Source organism: Podarcis tiliguerta (assembly GCF_965153285.1).
Source record: "Podarcis tiliguerta genome assembly, chromosome: 4".
In the NCBI taxonomy this organism is placed as follows: Eukaryota; Metazoa; Chordata; class Lepidosauria; order Squamata; family Lacertidae; genus Podarcis; species Podarcis tiliguerta.
Genome location: NC_139537.1, coordinates 51,159,755 through 51,183,510, shown reverse-complemented (window position 1 = coordinate 51,183,510; position 23,756 = coordinate 51,159,755). Strand labels below are relative to the sequence as shown.

At 46.7% G+C, this 23,756-nt stretch overlaps 1 protein-coding gene and 1 long non-coding RNA gene across 3 annotated transcripts in view; one reads left to right on the top strand and one right to left on the bottom strand.

The window, feature by feature from the left end:
• The window catches only part of RUNX1 (RUNX family transcription factor 1), a 176,662-nt gene that overhangs the window by 67,533 nt on the left and 85,373 nt on the right, over nt 1-23,756 (top strand). The window lies entirely within an intron of this gene.
• Nucleotides 13,331-23,754, bottom strand: LOC310676670. Its single transcript, XR_014510669.1, has 2 exons — nt 22,570-23,754; nt 13,331-13,614 (listed from the first exon to the last, which is right to left on the bottom strand). It is a non-coding gene; the product is annotated as an uncharacterized lncRNA (long non-coding RNA).

The window sequence follows — 23,756 nt, the reverse complement described above, 5'->3', positions numbered from 1 at the left end:
GTCCCAGATTCAGCTGAAGGTAAAGTAAAGGTAAAGGGACCCCTGACCATTAGGTCCAGTCGTGGCCAACTCTGGGGTTGCGGTGCTCATCTCGCTTTATCGGCCAAGGGAGCCGGCGTACAGCTTCCGAGTCATGTGGCCAGCATGACTAAGCTGCTTCTGGCGAACCAGAGCAGCGCATGGAAATGCTGTTTACCTTCCCACCGGAGTGGTACCTATTTATCTACTTGCACTTTGACGTGCTTTCAAACTGCTAGGTTGGCAGGAGCAGGGACTGAGCTCACCCCGTCACGGGGGTTCAAACCGCCGACCTTCTGATTGACAAGCCCTAGGCTCTGTGGTTTAACCCACAGAGCCACCCGCATCCCATCAGTTGAAGGTATGTCCCGTTAAACCTATGTGGCACTGGCTGCATTAAGAAGAGAATAAGGGCCCTGTCAGATTGGACCAAAAGCCTACCTGGTCCTGTTCACCATCCTGATGCCCATGAGAAGCCCACAAGCAGGACATGGGCACAGTGGCCCTCTGCCACTCATGTTCCCCAGCAGCTCATATTCAGAGACCTACTGCCTCTGATACTGGAAGTGCTTTACAGCAATCACAACTAGCAGCCACTGATGACTTCCTCCAATGGCTGCCCGAGTTGGCAGCAGTGGTAGCGGTGATGTTTTGTGATTTGTTTTGTGATTACAATGTTCATAATTTTTAAAAAATGTTATTTTTTTATGTTGTTTTGTAGGGCAGTTGGTGGGGAAAGGTCTTAAATAAGCAAATAAAATCAATGGGGGGGAGATGCCAGCTGGCAGTTTAGGCCAAAACAAAAGTACGTAGTAACAATGCAGCTCATGCAGATGCATCAAGAGAGCTGTAGGTAGGATCGTCACATCTTATAACCTTCATGGGGATTTCCCATAAATTCGGTGTTGTGTAAAGGAACCTTTACAAGCTTATAAAGTGAATTGTTCTATAGCTAGATGAAAAGGGCATGTGCTGTTTCATATTTCAGCTACACTATTCGAAGCAGCTGACCACAATTCCAGACTTGTTCACACACCCAAAGCAAAGTGGATTTCTGTTCATTTGTTTACACTATGGCTTTTTAATAGGCTTGTCCTTGGTATGCGGCTTTATAGTTTAATGTTAGGTGTCTTCGACAATCACTTGGAAAGGTGGGATGCAAATATAATAAATGAATGGTGAACTGGAATAACAGCATGGTTTGCTGTGAGTCTCTCCAGGCATCCTTTTTATTGTGTATTCATGGTGAATTGTGTATTCATGATGCTACTGAGGCAGTCGTATGTGTTTCTACTTTAAAAATTGTTTGCACCTGCAAAAGTTATGGGGCAATCACACTGCTTCATTACCATTCAGTGAATATCCCATAACTTCCTTCTGAAATCCCTTAACTTTTCATACCACAAGTGTTCTGCTTTCTTTTTGTCCCACTTTTGATGTGCGATAGCCCCTCGAGACAGCAATAATGGGCTAGCACTGGAGGAAGCATTGCAGAACAAACCAAAGCAGAATAAATCCACTGTCAATGCACTACATGTTGCAGAATACACCCACCATAAAGTATCAATCTGGGGGGGTCTTACTCTGTTGACAGCAACAGCCCATTACCAGATAGCAAAGCTGTGCAGAGTTGGGTTGTTAATGGCAGAAATTTTTGTTGTTGTTTATAGTCCCTTGGCAGTGAAACAAAACATGGCAGACATGTGGTGGGGGTAGTAGTGTGGGTGCTGATGATTTGCACAATATTATCACCTTAGTTATGCTTTGTTTCTATAGGAATGGAATACAGTGGTACCTCGGTTTAAGAACAGTCCGATTTAAGAACAATTTGGTTTACAAACTCAGCAAAACCGGAAATAGTGTCTTGGATTGAGAACTTTACCTCAGTCTAAGAACAGAATCCAAACGGTGGAAGGGCACTGGTGGCAGGAGGCCTCGTTAGGGAAAGCACACCTCGGTTTAAGAATGGTTTCAGTTTAAGAACAGACTTCCGGAACGGACTAAGTTGGTCAACAGAGATAACGCTGTACTGCTATTTGAGCTACTGTTTGATAATCTGAGTACTGTGGGAACAGATCGCGCTGTTCCCTACAGTTGTGGCTGATGTGAATCACCAGCATGTGTGGGACAGGCAGAGCTTACTCATTTTAACTGAGTCCCTTAGATATAGCAAATAAATGGAAGAGAGTGCTGTAATAAGGGCTTCGCAGTGCTTACCTTGTTTGTTTGTTTGTTACATTTATATCTCACATTTCCTCCAAGGAGCTTAAGGGGGCATGCATCCTCTCCTCCCCATTTTATCCTCACAACATCATGCGAAGTATGCTAGGCTGAGAGCAAGTGACTGGCTGAAAGTCACCCAATGAGCTTTATGGCTGACTGAAGTTTGAATCCTGGTCTTCCAGGGCCTAGTCCAACCCTCTATCCACTACAGTGCACTGGCTCTCAGGAGTGCCCTGAGCAGCAAATGATGACAAATTCACCCAGAAAAAGGGTATGAAGGGCAAGTGGCAACCCAGTCAATGGGCAGGGTACAAATAATATAATGATTATTTTTATTATAACCTTTGGAAGTCTGTGCATATTAAGTACATCTCAAAAAAGGACATGGTGTACTCCTGACCTTATTCAATGAGATTTCTGTGCACTGACTTCATATTCTTGCATATGCATTCTCAAAATATATGCTTGAAATCGAAAGGCCATGATAGGGGAAACTAGAGAAAGCACACACAAAAAATCTTATAGGATCTCTGAATTCCAAATCCCACATTTAAGTAGAAGGCCTGCCTAGTTATCTCAAAGATAATAGCATAGCCCTGAGGAGAGCTTTATCTCGGTTTTACCAGATGGGTTATTATTGCACCTTTGCTGAACCACAGGGTCTGAAAACCCAGGAAACACCTTGCTATATAGTTGCAAAAACTTTTGCCCCAGGCCTCAATAACCCTTTCTGTTACAGTTAAATAACATTGCAACATAAGATTATGCAACTGATATAAAGATAGCGGAGGATGTGTGTGGTATCATGCATGTCACCTCCTTTCCCTTTCCCTCCCATACTTTTTCCTGGGGAAGTGAAGAATATTTCTTGCAAAGATGTTTTTCTTTTCTTCCCTTAACGCAGGGGAGAAAGAAACTAAAAATCCAGGAGGCAACATTTTCTTTACCAGGAAGGAAGGCAGCAATGGACAAGTGGCCCTGGTTGTGCATAGCAAGTGTGTACAGGAGCATAGAAAGCTGCCTTATGCCTGGTCAGGCTGGTGGTCCATTGTCTACACCAGGGGCTTCCAAACTGTGGTCCATGACTTTTGTTCAGGTGGCCCGCAGCATGTCTGCATGAAATATTCCTATTAATTTTAATGGTCTTTTAATTGTATTTTGGAATGCAAATTGTAATCTGATAAAATACAGCGTAAGAAATAGAAGAAGTAATAGACGCAATCAAAAGTGATATAGTATCTAGAACAGGATACTACATTTGCTACTACAGGCAGAAAAATCACTAAGTGGTCCACCAAGACCATCAGCGATTTTCAAGTGGTCCATGTGAGGGAAAGGTTTGGGAACCACTGGTCTGTATTGATTGCCAATGTCTCCACAGGGTACCAGGGAGAGGCCTTTCATATCATCTGCTCTATGTGTAGGCTTTTTTCAACTAAAAACAACAAGGATTGAATACTGTGCTCTACTATTGAACTATGGTCCTTCCCCCAAACATATGAACTTGCCTAGAAAATGATTGGGGAATCAGTGGCCCTCCAGATGTTGGTGGACAACAATTCCCATCATCTTCAACCATCTTTTTCCAAATCTTCCAAAGTGAGATTTCGAATCAGGCTTCCTTGCTCATAGCATATGTTCTTAGGCACTGCATTATTCCAGTAACCATCTAGCTGGAGCTGATAGAGGTTGGAATTCAACATCTGAAAGGTTATAGATTTCCCATCCCTAATCGACGGTAAGCAATGGTCTGACTCAGAATAAGGTAGCTTCATGAGGAAGCACATATGTTCTGAAATGGGTCACCTACTGGTCCAGTTCTGCCAGTCCCAGTTAGCAATGCAGCAGCTGTAACTGCTAGGACTAATTGAAATTTCCAAGAAGTCTTCAGTGGGAGCCCAAAATAAAACACACTGCTGTAGTCTAGTCTAGATGCAACCTGAGCAGGGATCTAACTATGACCTTAAGAATTCATCTTAATTGCTTTGTGGATCCAGCTGTTAAGAAGCTGTTATGCTCATAGGTTTTCAATGAAAATGTGCAGAATTGCATGGAGGACCATAGCCCCATAGATTTCAAGTTAAGAGGTATCCACTATGTGAAAGTCTATTTTACCTACTGAATTACATTGGCCTCAAAAATTCACTATCAGCATTCTTTATGTGGTTCACCTGTTCAGGCTAAAAAATATATCATTCAGAAATGCATCCAGTCTTGAGAATGATAAGAGCTGAAGGAATAATGAGCCTACCACCGAAAAATGACAATCCTGCTTTCTGCCGATGTAAGACACTAAGTTTCCCAAAGAAAATAACTCAAAAATAGCGCATTATTTTATCCAAAGTGTGTATCTTTACTTTAACCAACCAAAATGAAACCTCTCACAATTAAGCCTTTCCACTCTAATTGGCCAATGGACAGTGGGCTGGGGGGGAATCATTTGAGTAGCTAAATAAAAATTACTAGTCTATAAATGCCTGAGGCAAAAAAAGAAGTGAAGTCTCTTGTGAGTTTGGTTAGTGAAAAACAACACACTAAGCATGACTGCATGCCATTTTTCAATTTGCTTGTGTTAAATAAAGATCTCTGGGGTAGCACAAGAAGGAAGGGGGAAAGAGAGAGAGCTGCCTTCGTCTTCTTTAGTTTTTGTTGGTCGTTTGCTGTGTCTGGCAACCCTGCTTGGCTCTCAACCTACTGAAGGTGACCATGAATCATGGACAGTTTGGCATGCCATCCCCTCTATCCTGGGCCATGTATCTGATGAGGAAAAACAGAGCAATGACCGGCATCTTTGGTAAATGCTTATTTGTTTTTTTCTATGGGATGCGTTTGTTAAAAGAAAATTCTCTGTTGCTGTACAATAATGGGGACTGACTGATCTGGTGAATGGCTTTTCAGTTAGTGGAACTGCTAAAGAAAACTAGCTCTGCATTTATTAACAACTAGAATATTTTGAAAGATTTCTTAAAATTACAAGTTCAAGTTGTTTGCCTTTGGGGAACCCCATTGTGATGGTTTGTGCTGTTAATTCTAAATAGATTAAAGATATTGATCCCATTCAAAGTACTGAATATTTGTAATTTCCTTGTCCTTACATATGTATTTAGAAATTTGTTATGTCTTAAATTTGAGGCCATGCATGTGCTAAGTATCAAAACCAATGCTCATGACACTAAGGCTGCAATCCTTGGCATACATTCCTGAAAGCAAAGCCCATTGAAAGCAATAAGGCTTACTTTTGAGTACAGTATATATGCATAGGTTTGCACTGTAAGGCTGAGAGTCAAGTCCATTGAACTTATTTGGCTTTACTTCTTACTAGACGTGTATAGTGCAAACTTAGTATTAGGTCTTGGTCAAAGTAACAGCATAAGAGAACATTGCATATGCTCTACAGTGCTTCTGTGGGTGAATATATAGATATAGATAAATAGATATATAATTATTTTTTTTAGAAATACATATACACTTATAATAAACATTATAAGAACAAAAGGTGAGTTATGACCTATGGCAGTTTCATTTACATTTCAATTGATAAATATTATTCTGGATCAATAGCTCAGAATTCTGAATTTCAAATGGTTCTTTTGATAGATATCAAGAAAAACTGAAACTGTGGGGCGTTATTTGTGTAATACTTAAAACAACAGCTGGAATTTGCTCAGTTTGTTCTGCTTTTGTTCAGTTTTGTGATCCTAATACTTAATTTGCAGGCTACGTTCTAAAATCCTTCTCATTCATATTTTTACACCATGCAAACAAAATGAGTTCCAGATTTAGGTTGCAACTAGAACGTTGCCATTTTTGAAGCTGAAAAGAGTGTTTACAACCTAGATTAAGCAAAAATGCGCTTGAACTGAGGCTAATTTATAACCCTGACTTAAGCATATTGTACAGAAGTCAGGCTGATGGGAATAAAAGGAGCTTATTTTAAATATTTTGCTTTTCAGCCCTGTTTTGTTTGTAATACCTTGAACTTATTTAGAATCAGGATGGAAATCCCGGTTGGAGATTCCATTGAGCTATGCGTTAGCCTGGCCAAGACCCAGAGCCAATTCATTTGGCTGCTTCTGCTTTTCTTCACTGAAGAGTGATAATAGCTGCTTTGTGGCAAATCCATGCAGAAGATCCAACACCAGACTTCCCAGACCTGTTTGCAAGACCATTCCCCACCTAACTTCATGCAAGCATTCTGGTTCTCTTCCTTACTTTAATACAAGTCAGGAACAACCCTGTTAAGGACCATGCCCACAGTACAGAGAACAATGCAACTGGTTCTTCAGACACCCAGTATAACTATGGACCTGAGTTTAAGAATGACTGTCCACATCATGTGTGGCATACAGGTTTTCAAACTCAGAAAGCGTGTTTTAAAGGTGTGTGATGCTGCGCAGAAGCCTTTTACAAAGAAAGTCAGTTTAAATTCCCACTGGGCATGCTCAGGTCCCTGGACAACATTGGTAAGTCTCTATAGCGTTAATACCTTAATTTATTTGATAGTCTATTGGGACCAACTCATTATTTTGTGAAACTGTGGTTGCTTCCATGCTACTATAGGTTTAAGCGGTTGCCCCCTCCACAATGGACCAAACTACACAGGGCTGTCTCTGGATGTTGTGGAGAATAACACAAAAGATCCACTTGAATCAGGGAACAGAAGTTGTATCTACCCATAAGGCTCTCTATCAATGTTAGGAAGCAAATGCACGGAATGATAAGAAGGTAGCAATGGTTCATTTACGCTCCTCTCAAAAAGACTGGAGTTTCACTTCCTCAGAGAAGATTCCCGTCTCTTATTCATAGGAGACTCTATCTCTTCCTTCACTTTCATGCACATAGATCACAGCTTTGACAGATGGGGATAGAAGATTAGACCCAAATGTTGCAATTCTACTACCATCAAAGTCAAGGAAGGTTTGTTGTGGTGTGGGCTTGTGTGAAGCCAGGTTTAAACTGAGAGGGCCCACTTGGACTCTCAGTTAGTCCTGCTAGTTTCAAGTCAGCCTTCCATCACACACTTCTGGGGTAACAGGCCTGTAATACAGACTACCAGTGCCCAGTATGGAAACTGTTCTGGTCAATCTAAATTACTGCAGAGATGAGAGATCCATAAAGAGCAATTAAAATATGTTCTCAAACATCCCAAGACATAAAGAACAGAGCATCATTGACTTGAATGACTGATGAGGGCCAAGCTAGACATGGCTTTCATTATGTGGTAAATAACCACATCTGGAACTTAAAAAATAATAGTGTAATACTAATCATGGGGCCTAATTCTCATTGGAAACAGGGTGTACAGGGAGGGAAGGTTTAACCCTTCTCTGCCCACATCAGATGACACATACATACCCCTACAGTCAGCCAAAGGACTTTCATATACTGGATTTTAAAGTGTCTAACCACATAGTAGAACCCCTCCTGATATTGGACTCCAACTCTCATCAGCCCCAGCCCGAATGGTCAAAGATTATGGGAGTTGTAGTCCAACATATGGAAAGTCACATTTTCTCCATACTCACAGTGGAACTTTCATTATCTTAGCCCTGGTTATATGAAATGGTTCTTAAATAGTCCAATGTCTCATAGCCCATTTCTCCAAATGGCTGATTTTAACACAGGCTCTGTAGGGGATCCAAAGGGATGTGAGCAATAGAAAAATACTACAGGTAAAATAAAAATGAAAAGGGAATGGAATTACCTGTACTCTATAACTAATCAAGATCAATTAAAAGTAAGACTCATGGAAATGAATGGAACTGTAATATAGGCATGCTTAGGATCCATGTGCTACAGAGCAGTTTCTCAGGTACAGCTTGTACTCAGATCTGATGTTAGCTTTTTTCTGTGGGAGATTTGTGTAAGTCAATTGAAATGTGTGGAGGTCTTAGTGGATTGCACCTTAGTAATGTTTACATTTAACATATTTATTTGTGAGCATGCATACTCTCTTCCTTCTGTGACTGAAAAGCAATCCTTTCAAAAAGCCTTCCATGAAACCACAAATATTGTGATGGAATATGGGTAGGGAACTCATCTCTGTGTTGGGTTGTTGACCAACTGGAAAAATCCATCAGGTTCACAGCCGAAAGTGGTCAGAGTCTGTAGGGTGACATAGGTAGCTCTCCAACTCCTAATCCTCTCTTTGTGTCACACACGCCATATCCCTTCCCTGCATCCCGTGTGTATGCATGCTGCCCCAAATATCTCCATCCATTATAGCTTTTCCCAGTTTCCCCTCATCCATTAACATAGATCTCACATTACTGTTCACTTGTGGAAAACCTTTCATGACACATTCCAATTTCTCCTACCCCTCCTGCCATTCTTCTCTCCCTCCTGGCATCTCCATAGCTTACTGCAAGCCTTACCCAGTACCAGGCATGTCGCATATTCATTCATTCTCTCTCTCTCTCTCTCTCTCTCTCTCTCACACACACACACACACACACACACACTTCCTTCAAATCCTGTTGCATATACACCACTACTGTCAAACAGATGAAGCTGATCCATACAGGGAAATGACTATTAAATATGACTAGCCAAAGATACATCATTTGAGCCAGCAGCAGCAGCAGCAGCAGCAGAGTGACTGGGTAGTCAGTTGCAGGTGAAATGTTAAGTGGAAGAGAACAGTTTATGAGATTAACTTGTGGCTTTGACTGTGGCTGCGATGATGCATTAGTGGCGTCGACCGTGGTTAATGTGGATTTTGGTACGGCTTTTGTACCCTTTCTCTGATGTAGTCAGTTGATGTTGTGGGGAAGATATTGCAAATAGCCTCAGCAAAACATGGCTCCTTCTAAGGATCAGTCTAAGATTGTACCTGTTATGCCTCATAAAGAGCACATGAAAGGTTTGTCTGGAGAAAGAGGGAGGGCGTGAATTAATGGGAATGAGTATGAGAGAGAGTCAGAGAATATGGTGTGTGTGTATTTGAGAGAGGGAGGGAAGGAGAAAGAGGGAGAGAGGTGGGGAGAGAATTGGATGTTTGATTTGGCCTGATCTGCTTTGATCAGGCAGCATCCAACCACTTTCACCAAAAAGAATTCAGCTGTGGATCCCCCCACTTCTGTCTTGAACAGCATGACACCAACCCTTAGGGTTCCTTCCTTCCTTCCTTCCTTCCTTCCTTCCTTCCTTCCTTCCTTCCTTCCTGTCATAAACCAGAATGTACAAAACTCAGTTTTATGTCAGAAATTCAAAGGGTGGGTGGGGGTGGCAGGAAAGGGAAGATCTGCCCTGGTGGGAGAAGAAAGGGCTGCTTTTGATTTTAAAAAATGGCAAGTGAATGATGCACACACCTGTATATCACATCCCATTTAGGGTTGTATGCAGGGAGCGATTCCACTGAAATGCATTGTGTGAGAGTGGGTATGGAACATTGAGTGTGTATGTAGGGTGGGTGGGTGGATGAATGGATTGGTAGTTAGGTAGATGATAGATAGATAGATGATAGATAGATAGATAGATGATAGATAGATGATAGATAGATAGATTAGATGATGATGATAGATAGATAGATAGATGATAGATAGATAGATGATAGATAGATGATAGATAGATGATAGATAGATAGATATAGATAGATAGATAGATAGATAGATATAGATAGATAGATAGACAGACAGACAGATGATAGATAGATAGATGATGATGATAGGTAGATAGATAGATGATAGCTAGATAGCTAGATGATAGATAGATAGATAGATAGATGATAGATAGATAGATAGATAGATAGATAGATAGATGATAGATAGATAGACAATAGATGAAAGAAAGAAAGAAAGAAAGAAAGAAAGAAAGAAAGAAAGAAAGAAAGAAAGAAAGAATAGACAGACCTCAGTGGATGCTGCAGTCATCAAGTGATGGACATGTTTTTTGAACCAGGCCCCAAGTCTTGAGTAATGAAGAGATGAAAAGCTAAATGATTTCATGTGTGAACCACCAGCCCTATGACTATATGAAACTGAATTGCAGCTCTGTGTCGCTGAGGCCCAATGGGCCATATGCTCTCAGTACCTTTCACCTCTCTCAAATACCACAGTTGCAGTGGGAATGGATTATTGTATGTAATGTGTTCTATGGCATAATAGTTATGATAGTGCAGGACCTCAGAGCTTGCCAGCATGCCCCCTTCACCATGATCTTTTTATGCCAGTGTCATAAACAGAAAGATCTAACGGCAAAGATTTAGGAGCAGGCTGCAAAAGTGTTGGATCAGCTGATCCATCCTAACAATAAAATCCTAAAGCAGCCTTCAAATTTTTCTGCCGTTGGAAAGCCTTCGCTGCACATCTGCCACAGAGCCCCAGCACCTTGCAGAAGATTCCGCATCATGTTCTAGATTAGAATCAAGGGCACATGCACTTTGAGGGATGGACTAAACCTTGCACCGCAGTAATCTGAGAGGGTTCTTTGTTGCTTCCCTGCGGATCAAAGGGGTGAGAAACGCTTCTCAGCCATTACTGGTTGAACTCTGATGCATTTCTGGGGAGCCCTTGATAATGATCCAAAAACATCCTCCCAACCGTGCATATAGTGGAACAACTGTTCAAAACCTCCAAGAAGGGAGAAATGTCACTAAGAGGTTATTTTTTCCTCCCTTTGTCTTCTCCTTTTCTCGTTTTCAAGGGATAAGTTACTTTGCTGCTTCTGTAAAGTATACCCAGTGCCACACGCCAGCTTAATGGCATTAAGGACCCCATTCTGTGCAACACATCCCTTGGTGGTGTTGGCAGACCAGAACAGGGGCTTCCATTACAATCGTGTTCCCTTTTTTTATTTTTCTTTGCCACATGCCCTATTTGTTGGTCTCTCATGTTTCCAAAGGCTTGCCTTAACTTTGTTACCTAAAAGCTGGATGCTTTGCATCCGAGTAATCTTCTGTGACAGAAAGATTCCTTAATGGCTCGGAGATTTTAGCTGTGGTTTCTTCTCCGCTGTAATAAAACAGAGACTGAGAGCCGGGTAGGAGGCTAAGGAGCCGCGGCAGCAAAGGCAAAGTGTTCGGGCAATGAGCTGCAATTTGCTCTTCCTCTCTCTGAAAAGGAAAACACTCAACTCCTCCAAATCTTCATGATAGATGGTGATAGCTTCTTGCATTGAAAACAGCAGCAAAAAGTGCTGCCCTTCAGAGGCATTGTTTTACTTTGGGAGGTCGTGTCCTCTATCAATCCGGAAGTGGCTTTTCTGACATTTTTTTTCCCCTGCAGACTTCTATGACTTTCTCCTCTTCCGCTTTCTGCGCATAAACCAACTGGAAATGTACATGCAAATGTGGTCAGGGCCAAACTACACCTCCGATTCCATGTTCCAAAGACCTACCTTTCTTGTGTTATGGTTGTTATTGTGATTATGATAATTATTATTATTAAGCTTGGAGGAGATCGGTTCTTCTGTGCAGACAAGAGAGGGGATGGAGGAGACTTATCTCTTCACTGTATCACCAAGATCGGAATAGAGAACGCCCCTCTCCCAGCCCCTATGATCTTTCGGAGGGGAAAGGTCCCCATTGGCGGCCATGGGCTGCTGCTTTCTGTGGTTTGCGTCCTTAAAATGGAAGGCGAGGGCAGGTTGATTCCACGCGCGAACCCAAACGCAAGAGCTGCGGGTCTTTTCTATAGCTGCGCTTCTCCTTCACAGTTTTGAGATAGAATTATTGGGTGTAAATTTCTATTCTACCTGTGTGAGTTAGACTCGGGTAAGTGGAGCTTAGGATCGGGGGGGGCAACAACCGTGCAAGAGGCTGCTTCCTGCCTTTGGGGTCAACTCCTTGGTTGAGAAATGAGGATCTTGATCGGCTTCCTCCCCACCCGCCTGCCCACAATTCCGGCAATCTTCAGCGCCGTACCCCGATGCAAGCAACTGGAACGCGCTTCTCAGGAAGCCTATCCTATCCATGTTTACTCAGAAGGAAATCCCACCGATTTCAATAGGGTTTTCTCCCAGCTAAGTGTGCATAGGGGTGCAGCCTTATTTGAGCAAGAGAGGGTGAAGATAAACCGCATTGCATTCGCTGGGACCTATTCCTGAGTCAACATGCATAGGATCGGACTGAGGATCTGCCTAGCTAACTTAGCATTCCTAAGGACAGGTTGTGAATTCGGTGTGGACGAGAAATGTATAAATCGGCTTCGCAATTGCCAGAGCCCTTCACATTCGATCTACTCTGGGGTTACTCCCCCCCCCCCCGGAACTGATGTTCATTCTTCTCTTGAAACCCCGGGGTCTTTCAGACAAGCTCCTTCGTTATTTTCCTCTCCGCGGCATAACTGTCTTTCGGGCAAAATGCTTAGGAAAATCTCTGAATATCTTTTTTAAAGCATTTCTAAAACGAAGTATTTTCTTCCTGTCCTTTACATTAGAGAGCGGGGATTTTCTGCTTGAATGAAAAGAGAAAGTACAAAATTAAGAACGTGTCTAAACTTTTAGGTGAGTCACAGACCATTTTTTAAAAAGAAATAAAACAGCCTTAAAAGGCTAGACTCCACAAGCACACTGTTCCGAAGTGACAACTTTTGTGTTAGTATTTTTCAACAAAAACAAGGGTCTTTATGATACCTTAAAAGACTAATAGATTTACTGTGGCATGAAATTCCGTGGACTAGGCAAAGTAGGCTCTAGAGAGCTTACGGCACAATAAATCTCTCCGCCTTCAAGGTGCTGCGAGACTCTTTGTTCTACACGAAGTAAAGTTCAGTAAGTGTTACAAAAATAATCAGAGAACATTCGTCCAATATGTGTGATGGGACTGATCATGTTAATTAACCCTGAAAGGAGGCAAATACTCTTTCAAGTTCTTTACAATTTAAAGCCATTTACGGCCGAGTAAACCTCCACAGGATCGCTCTGCACGAACTCCGCACGATCCATAGATTTTTGCAAACCCATCACCTCCACGTATCATAATACTGTATGGTTATAACTTAAATGAACATTCCCATTTGGAGTTGCTGTTTTTCCCCCCTTTAGTTCTTGTTTGGGAAATCAAGGAAGGAAACAAAGCAAATTAGCATCCATGAAGAGAAAGCCAATTAGCTTGTGGTTTAAACAAGAGAGGGTTTCTTTAAAAAAATAAAATAAACCAAACCAGTGTTTATTGTGTATATGCTACATTATACAGTATATAAAACAGGATGAATATGGGTTTTAAATATCGCAGTCCAGATTCAGAAAGGCAATCATTTTCGACTCGGGTTCCATCCGCGTTACTTGGGTGTAAGTTTCATGACATCAGCGAGAGATACTTTGCAAGTAAACGGGTTGGCAATCTGCGTCAGCGAAAGGGGCCGCGAACGCGTCGATCAAGCCGCGGACGTCGCCCGAGTCGGCTTGCGCGGCGGATCCTTGGGCATCTCAAATCTGCGCGGAAGTTAAATAGCGTCAGGGTAATGCAACGCAAAAATCTTTCAGGGTCCCCTTTCCACCCTCGCCGCCACTTTTAAGCATAAACGGTTGGGATCGACTTATTTGACGGCCATCGATTCCACACCTGCTTAACTGAAATGCGTCTCCACTCCATTAAAAAACAAAAACAAAAACGACGGGGTTCTTTTGAGAAAGCCCGTTGCGAGCATGCAAAAAGAAAGGAAGGTTTTGGGTTTTTTTTGTTTTTGTTTAAGTGTCTTAAATTCTCGCTTAAAATCAACGGAAAAGGAAGCTCCGAAATCCACCAGTATTAGAGTTCGTGCCATTTCTGAGTTCGGGGTGGATGGGGAGGGTTTAGGTAACCAATTTGGATGCGTGAAATTTACTGGGCTGCGCAGCTTTGCGATCCACCAGAAAGTTGTGCGCCCTCTCCGTGCCATCCCCTGGAAAGCCATCGGCATGATCTATTGGGCGCAGTTAAACTGGAACTCTGGACTTGGGGTGGGGGGAGCACGTCCCGGACAGAGGGTTGCCCTCGCATTGGGGGCGGAGGATGGATGGGGATGGCTTTCCATTCCCCCTAAACTCAGCGGGTCGCCTTGAGCGAGTTTACCTCGCAAGGTTGTTGCAGGTGGTGACGTGGTTTGTTAATTTCTAGCGCAGGAAGTCCAGAATCAATTGGAGGGAAATTTACTTGAAATCTACAGGATCGATGGACCGAGGTGTTTAGGGACCGTCCAGGCTTTAAAGCGTTAATTCAGCTCCTAATGATAAAGGGCCGAGAGGTTTTGAGAAGCTGCGGGCGGGCGACTGGATGGAGTTGTAAGGGGCTCAGACACGTGTTAGGATTCTTCCTTCCAGACGCAGCGAGTTCCCTGGCGGCTCCTTTCGGCTCTTGCGGCGCCAAAAGCCTCAGACCCACAAAGTTCCCATTTGAACTCCGATCCATCCAGTTCCTTCCGCTTTCCTGTTCCGCAGTTTTAGGTCAAGCGGGGAAAGGGTGGTCCTATCCTGACCTGGGGCGCAGGCTATAAGCCCCCAGAGGCCGGACAATTCCCTCCCCGCCCGCATCCCATCCTCGTGAGTGGGTTTTATGGGGACGCGTTTTGAGAAAAGGGGGACCTCGGGGGCGCTCTGCGCTGGTATCGGCCGAGGAAGGTCCTCTTCCAAGGACGACGGCGCGGCCTTGGCTTTGCCCTGCGAGAAAAGGGGAGATGTGGTGCTGATGGCGCGGAACTCTATCCGTGCAGGAGAAGCTCTGGTGCCTGCAGAATGGGCTTTTTCAAAACGAAAAACAAAGCTGCTGTCCTAAGCATCCTAATGCAGAAGAAAACCCTCCTTTAAATCAACGGGAATGTCTCCCGAAAATAAACAGAGTTAAGATTTGGAGGGACGGCTGAGCGGGGATCCTAAGATGAGTTGCCAGTAAATTGGAGGGCGCTTGCTACTATGGGACGTTGTGTGGCGGGGGCGATGAACAGGCCAGAAAGACCGCTGCTCAAATGTCGGCTGAGTCATTAATCTTTCATCTTCCACCGCTCGCCCGCCCGCTCACCCCCAAAAATACGAGGATAACTCTACGGTTATTAGAGTAGTGATAATAGCTGAGAGTACGTCTTTGAAGCGCTTGGGACATTGTTGACAGCTCACCCTCAAACATGCCTACTCAGAAGTAAGCCTCAATGAGTTGAATGAGACTTACTCCCAGGTAAGCGTGTATAGGATTATAGCCAGACGCTAAGGGGGCTCTTTATGCTTAGGATCAGGATGTAAAATGAACGTTGCCCCCAGCGAATAAACGAAGAACTATATTAGCTGACAGCCCATCCTCACATTACCTTCCTGGGCCATCTCCGTGTAGACACACGGCCCGCTTTACCTAAAAAAACTTGGGTTGAATGCCAAGAAACCGGCCATGACTGGGCACGATTTGGCACTCGGTTCCAAGTTTATTCTTCCAGTCCGCGCAACCCATGGACTCCTCTGTTGACTTAAAGTAGACCGTCAGGCACCGCGGATTGTAGTGCACTGCGTACACATGCAAAGCACATTCGAAGCAAGTTTCGCCCTCAATGAATTCTGGGCAGTGGAGTTTGGATAAGGGCTGCTGGGGATGGTCTCTCTGTGAGGGGTGAACCACAGTGCCCATAACTTTTTGCGCATCGACTGCGCTTTAAAGGGATCGTGTGTACGCAGCGAACGTGGGACTCCGGGCGTCCTGTTGCTTTGGTCCAGGAGGGCGAGGCCCAGCCGGCTTCTGTAGAAATACTTGCCATTCCTGGGCGGACAGTAATGTTTAACTTGACGTGAATAACTTGATTCATCAGTTATGAACAAGACAGTTATTCGGAGAAGGGTTAGGGAGGCTCACCAGTGACGTTAGCAAGTGGGCTTAAGAGCACAGTGGAAAGGAACAGCGGCGGTGCCATCGGGGCAGAGGGCCAGGGTCCGACTCAGCAGAAAAAGCAGGAGGCACCCTAGGCGCAGCAGGGATGGCTCACCGCCTTTGGAAGGGAGACAGACAAGGCAGGACGCACGTGGCCCTCTAAAGACGTCTCCCCTCCGCACCCTTAAACCCGTGAACACCAGAGAGTCTAGAATTACTGGTGGAAACTTGCAGTTGACCACGTTCACTGCTCGTGCGCCGTGAACGGCCTGCTGTCAAGGGGCCGAAATCTAGGCGCAGCTCTTTTGCACTTTTGCATGCAGACACTGTTATTGGACGGCGTCTCTCTCTCTCTCTCTCTCTTTCTTTCTTTCTTTCTTTCTTTCTTTCTTTCTTTCTTTCTTTCTTTCTTTCTTTCTTTCGTCTTTCCCTGGTTTAAGGGATCTTATAGAGAAAAGGTCATGATCGCACCTGAAATCTGCTCCCCGCCCTCCTGATCCCTCCCCGATGACAGCTCGGAGGAGCCGTGCTCAAACCTCTCCAAGTTGCAACATTCGTCAATGGGAAGAGGGATTGGGGCGAGAATGAAGGCTGAGCCTCCCGAGATTTAGATGCCACGCTGCTCATCATCCGGCTGAGTTCGTGTGCTGATCGGCCGGGTGAATCAGCGGGCTTTTGTGCGCGCCAGGCTTGTTTTCACGGCTGCAGAGAGCGAGGGAGGCGCATCCGTCCCGGCTGGTGCGCGGAAGGCAGGGCGAGAGCCAGCGAGCCGCGCTTGCCCCAGCGCAGAGATCTATTCAGAGCTGAGACAGAGCAAAGTGTGCTTCTGCCCGGCTTTATCGCGCCGGCGCACACCCGTTCAGCTCACGTAGGTTTAAGCAGGGGAAGGCAGCGACAGGGTCTTCGGGGGACATCGGCAGGTGGGACTGTCCCGGCCCCCTCCCTCTCTCTTAAACTGCTTTGCGGGCCGCGGCACTTGTTCCAGTGCTTCGGCAAGGGGAAGGCCAAGGGCTTTCGGCGCCCTCTAGCGTCCGCTCCGCGTCCCTGCAGCAAGAGAGCCCCGGCCAGGCTTTGGATGCTGCTCAAAGCGGGCTGCTTTGGTGCTAGAGGTTTCCGGAGTCGGTTGCGCAATGCAACTGCGGGCAGCTCCAGCGACCGAGGAAACAACAAGCTTCGAAGAGAAAGCCGCTTCCTCTTTGCGATTGCACCAGGCCCACTCCTCCTCCTCCTCCCTGCCCCCGCGCCAGACCCCTGCGGTTTCTCTTCCATGTTGCAGATTTGTGCAACGGACGTTGCTAACTTAACGTGCCTTTTACCCTTCTTGGGAAACTGTTTCCCCTTTCCTCCTCCCCACTCTCTTCCCTCCATACACGCTTTGCCTCCGTGATCCCCGGTAATTTGAGAAAAGCAGGAGCTGGAATCTTCCCTTTTTCTCTCTCTCCTCTTCCCCCACCCCGCTATATTTGGCCTGCCCAGGCTTATTACGGGAGGAAAAACTCTGATCTATTCATGCTATCAGTATTTTTTCCTGGGGGTACCCAGGGGTACGCATACCCTAAACATTTTGTGAATCTAAGGTAGGCCTTGTTGAGGGGCAGTATTTCAATTGAGTAGGAAAATGAGACTACCCCTAAACATTTTTATAAAAAACAACAACTGCATGCTATAGTAAAGGTAAAGGGACCCCTGACCATTAGGTCCAGTCATGACCGACTCTGGGGTTGCGGCGTTCATCTCGCTTTATTGGCCGAGGGAGCTGGCGTACAGCTTCCGGGTCATGTGGCCAGCATGACTAAGCCGCTTCTGGCGAACCAGAGCAGCGCACGGAAACACCGTGTACCTTCCCGCCAGAGCGGTACCTATTTATCTACTTGCATTTTGACGTGCTTTCGAACTGCTAGGTTGGCAGGAGCAGGGACCGAGCAACAGGAGCTCACCCCATTGCGGGGATTCGAACCGCCGACCTTCTGATCAGCAAGTCCTAGGCTCTGTGGTTTAACCCACAGTGCCACCCGCATCCCACTGCATGCTATAAATTAAGATAATCTGTGCCAGGGGGTAGGAGGAGCACCAGCATCATAGTCCTGGTTGGACCAAGATACCTGTCAGCAAGTGAAGATAGCATACAGTGGGGTAAAATGTTCAGTTACGGAGAAGAAATTGCAGGGGCCCAAAGGATTTCCAGAAATGTGTCAGCCTCTTAATGCAAGCATCTAGGGATGAGGCACACATGCAAATAGGATAGTTTGTAGAAGAGCCCTGCTAGATCAGGCCGAAGGTCCATCGAGTCCAGCATCCTGTTCTCACAGTGGCCAAGCAGATGCCCGTGAGAAGCTTACAAGCAGGACAGGAGCGCAACAGCACTCTCCCTCTCCTGAGCGGCAGCATTTGGTTACAATTTAAAGCAACACACCAAGCTGATCAATAAAGATCCTCATCTAATTCTGAAGGGCCTTCTGCTTTCTCCCTTAAGCTTAAGAAACTGTCTCCCTGCAGAGAAATTTGGGGAGAGGGATTGAAAGCCCCAGTGACACGGGCTTGTGGTGTGTGCCTAGGTATGTTCTGAGCATTGATGTAAGTGGCAAGTGGCAAAGAGAGGGCTGGTTCCACTAATGCCTGAAATTCCATTCATTTATGTCTGGGGTGGGGGGAATTGGCCCTCCAGACGCTGTTGGACTCCAACTCCCATCAGCCCTGGGTCAGCAGATGAGGAGAGCAACAGTCCGACAACATCTGGAGGGCCAAGGGTTCCCCAGCCCTGGTTCATACAAATGCACTGCTAGCTAGTTGTTACATATCCTGGAATTCAACTGCAGGTTATTTCAAGGGTGTGCCAAGGGTGTGTAGAACACAAAAGAAGAGTCGTTCCATTGTCTGGGTAGGTCACTTCCTGGTCTGCATGGAGAAGCCATTATCAGCGGGGCCCAGCGATGGAAACATGCAGCTGTACTGAGGCACAACTGGGTGTTGGGATTTTGTGCCCCTAACAATTTTGCACCAGGGCAATTGCCCCTGTTGATCCCCCATGCCATACCACTGCCAGCACTATCCACTACATTACACTCACTTTCATAAAGAACCATGGCAGAAAAGCTTATATTTATGGCACTTTGTTATTTTTATTTTATTACATTTCCTCCAAGGAGCTCATATACGGCTCTCCAGTTTATCCTCCCAACAACCCAGTGTTGATGCAAGACAGTGACTGGCTTATAGGAGCCAACTCCCAGGGGCCTGGGGGCTTTGGCCCCCACAATAAAATATTTGAGGGGGCTGGGCCCCCACAAAGGTGATGGGCATTCCCATTCAAATGGTGTGCATGCACATGTGATTGATTATGTGTCATGTGATCGATTATGTGGGGGCATGGGTCTCCTGGGCCCTCATTATATTTTATTCAAGTTGGCAGCCCTGGATTGGCTTAAAAGATCAGTAAGGTTTGTAACCTAGTGGCGAGTGGTACCTAGGTCTTCCAAGGCTGTAGTCCAACACACTAATTACTACTTCACTATGAGATCAGCCACCATTCAGCATAAACTTCCAAATGCCTTGCTGCTCTATAACCCAGTGCCAGAGTGCTAAAGAAATGTCATTTATCTTTTCATGTGTGCTTTTGCCTCAGATTATATAAATAGCACATCTCTTTTAGACTGGACACAGTACTGTATATGAATTCATTTGGCCTGATCAAAAGTATAGTTCTGATTACTATAGCCTGTGTTGAGCAGGACTGCCAGATTTTTTTAAGAAGAAAAAGGAAAAATCAAAGAGAAGGTGATTTGAGGCATTGTTGAGTCTGGAATCAGGAACATAATGTAATATGGAGCTGTCACAGTGAAGAATAATTGCCATTCCTTATAAAAATTGGCATCTTAAGGCTCATGCCATCACTCAACAGTTGAAAGTGTGTGATCCAGCTAATTGAGAGACCTGGATCCATGCCATTCAACTCCAGAAATGGGCTCATTGCCTTTGGCAAATTCTTTCCGGTCAGCCTTGGCTCCCCTGGGCTCCCAGATCCGAGTTCAGCTTCCTATTAGCGGGGCTCTATTGCTTCTCATGCTGACAGCTGGTAGCCAGTCCAACTGCTGTGCTAGGGTTCAACTCTGGAGCACATTTTATGATCCAAGGGAGCTGCACTCCAATACATTCTAGAAATGAAAAAGTGAGAAAGCTAAGGCTGCAATCCTTGACCCAACTCACTTGGGAGCAAGTTCCATTGAACTTAGTGAAGGCCTGTAGACAAAGAGCGGGGGGGGCGGGATTGGATTTGATATCCCGCATTATCACTACTCGAAGGAGTCTCAAAGCAGCTAACATTCTCCTTTCCCTTCCTCCCCCACAACAAACACTCTGTGAGGTGAGTGAGGCTGAGAGACTTCAGAGAAGTGTGACTGATCCAAGGTCACCCAGCAGCTCCATATGGAGGAGCAGAGACGCGAACCCAGTTCACCAAATTACGAGTCCACCACTCTTAACCACGACACCACACTGGCTCTCTATGAGGAGAGCTGGGACTCCATTTCCCCACTCTCTACTGCCATGGATCCAAAACTTCTCCCCTGCAGTGTGGGCCCTCCACTGCAGTGCCAAAGTCTGACAAAACACCCCTATCTGTGTGACTGATCTATAAAACGCCTCAGTGACTATGATTGCCCTGGCCAACTTTTTCAAAGCATTTTTTTATAGTCTCAGAAAGAACATGGGCTGCAGTGTGATGTACTGCATATTGAAATTTGGGCATAATCTCTAGAGATGTGAGGAACAGATCAGAGGAGAAAGGAAGTGAGACCTTTGAAAAACATTTCTCTCTGTGCACTTAATCCAGGAGTGTATGGAAAAGTGTAAAATAGCAATCTTTGGCGCGCTCTGCACAAAGGGAGGCAGGAAGTGTGCGCTGTTCATTTGAGGGGAGGGCTGCCATCTTTTTTCTTCTTGCAGACCCTTCACGCCTTTCACATAGAGAGGTAGGGAATCTGTGGGCCTGCAGATGTGGATGGACTCCAGCTCCCCTTGTCCCAAATATTTGGCCCTGCTGGCTGGAGCAGATGGGAACTGGAGTTAAACCACCCGAACGGGGGGAGGTTTCCCCATCCTGGTAAACAACTGTGCGATAGGCAAATATTCACCAGGCGAACCTTTGCCCAGAACTTTGCATTTTGTGGGGGCTCACATGCTGAATCGGGGCAAAATAATACTACTTGGAAGGGGAGGCAGCAGCTCTTACTGAAGGAGATATAACTCGCTTTATTTCCACATGAAGCGAAAACCGCCCATCCCCTTTCCCTCAGCCGCGCGTGCTGAGGGGGGTTACTAGCCCAGTCACTGCGTGGGACCTGGCCTAGGCTTCGTGTGGGTTGACTGTTGAAAAAGCCCGGCTGGGTGGGGGTGGTCGGGTGCTCGGGGTCCGTGCGGGGTGAGCTTCCTTCTCGAAGCCAGCCAGGCGACTGAGAGTCTCGGGAACTACTTTCGCGCCCTTTTCATTGTCCCGCGGGGACCCACCCACGCACGAGGGAAACGTTTGGCGCGTGAGCGGGCCGCGCGACTCTTGTCCCCGCATCTCCCTCAGTCCGCCTTTCTGAGGCTTCGCGCAAGACGCCGCCGCAGCCGCCGCCCGGAGGTCTGCCGCTTGCTCGCTTGTTCTTTCTCGCGCGCGCGCTGCGGTAATCGCGGCGTCCCATTGACACGCGGGCCTCCCTTTGGCTTTTTACAGTAGCTTCCAGCGGCGGTGCGCAGGCCAATTCCAGGAGCCCGCGGGTTGGAGCCGCGCCCTGCTGAATACCGGAAAGGGCTCTGATTGGCCGGCGCCCTCCCCTATGCAAAAGAGCTGAGGGAATGGCATTCCTCCGGACTCTCTTACTGTAAAAGCAAATTCATTTCCAGTCAATCTCCATTCATAGAGCCAGGAGGCGAGAGGGAGGAGGAGGAGGGCGCGCGGAGAGGGGGGGGGGCAGAGAGAGAGAGAAAGAGAGAGACAGACCAGGCTTTTTGAGACCAGCATGAGCAAACAAACAGCGCCTCACAGAAGGTCACACACAGCTGGAGAGACTGGCCTCCCTAGGCAGGAGCCCTCGGGAAAGCTCGCCGTTGGCGTCTGGTGAACACGTGAAGACTCCTTCCGCTTGGGGAACGTGGACCCTGGGAGGAGCGCAGGCTCTCTCGTCTGAGCGACTCCTACTACTTCTTCTTTTAACTCTTGACTCTGAGGCCGCTTGCGCGCCAGCCCGTCCGCCTGCCTGCCTGCCTGCGTGCGTGTGTGCGTGCCTGTGTTTGTTCTTACTGCCAATCGCGTGTGCTGCTAGCCTTCTGGTGGGGCAGAAGCGGAAACTCGGCCGGGCCCCCCTCGCGCGTTGTAACGAAGTTGGAGGCGCGAGAAAGGAGGGGAGGGAAAGAGGAAGGCCGCGAGGGGGCGAGGGGTGCGGAGAAGAGAAAGCAAACGATGGTCCCGAAAGCGGAGCTCCACCTGCTGTGGTTAAACCATAGCTGAGCAGCCGGGCCCCGGCGGCTGAATCTGAGGAAGATTGCCTCAGATCTTTTCCCCCCAAGTTGGCAGCGTGACTCACCCGGCGGCCACAGACTGTTGGGTGACTTCAGAAGTGCGCGCTCGAAAGTTGCTGCACGCAGTAACCGCAGAGGGAACCCACAAGCCAACCAGCAGCCCCGACCAAACCAGAGGGGTGTTCCCCCCCCCTTCCCTCTCTCTCTCTCTCCTCATATGGACTCCCTCCCTCCTCCTTTCCTTCACATTATTGGCCGCCCGACCTGCCGGGATCCTCTTCTTCTTCTTCCATTCCTCGCCCTCGTCGCCGACCCGGCCAAAGCGTTGCGAAACGGCGCCGCGGCCGCGGGACTCTCCTGGCCCTTTCGGAGAGCGGCGCGGCAGCCCCCCGAGGCCGGGTTTCTCAAGGCCGCTTTGGGAAGAGAGGGGCAGGGAAGCGGAGCTCCTGCAGAAGAACATTAATGGATTTCTGTTGTGTTTAAACTCTCTCTAGAGCCGACTGTAAATATTTGATGAAGTACAGTATATAATGCTGTGATAGCCGCTTGACCTTTGAGAAACCTCAGGCCACGTCCGTGAAAGCCTGTCCCACCCCCTTCCCTCCCCGCCCTCAAATTGTTCTGAAACCGATTTTCTCTCTCCGCGAGCAGAGACTGGTGGGCTTAAATCCGGATTCTAAAGCGGCTTTTTTGTTTTTTAAGGAGCAGAGCGGGGTGTGGGTGGACGGGAGGGAGCAGCCTGCTCTCCCAACAGGACAGGAAACTCGCTACTGGAAGGACTGGCTAGCCCCTTCCCTCCTCCTGTCTCCGGTGCTTGCAGCGGATGCCTTTGCTCAGTCCTCCTCCTCCCCGTGTGTGGGATTTTGGAAGGGCCTTTGATTTTTCATAGCACTGGTCATTCCTGAGGGGAGAAGGCCAAAAGAAAAAAAGCTTGTCCAAACCTATTAGGGACTCTTGCTTCTTTTTGTTGTTGCTTCTAAAAGAGAGGGACGCGCCATACATTTCCAGGAGAGCTTGCCAACTGGATGCTTGGATTAAGTGTGGCAGGACCAGGAGAACGAGCGTCCCCCTGCCGTAGCCAACTGTTGATCCGCATTGACTCCGGGACTGGCTCCTCTGCGGGACCCCTAAGGCTCTTTCCTTTTATGTGGGTCTCCCGAGAGCCTCCGGCCGAAGAGTTGCTGCGCCCGCCCCGCTTTGCGCGAAGCCCCGTGCGGAGCTTTCTCACTCAACCGGCTTGTTGTGATGCGTA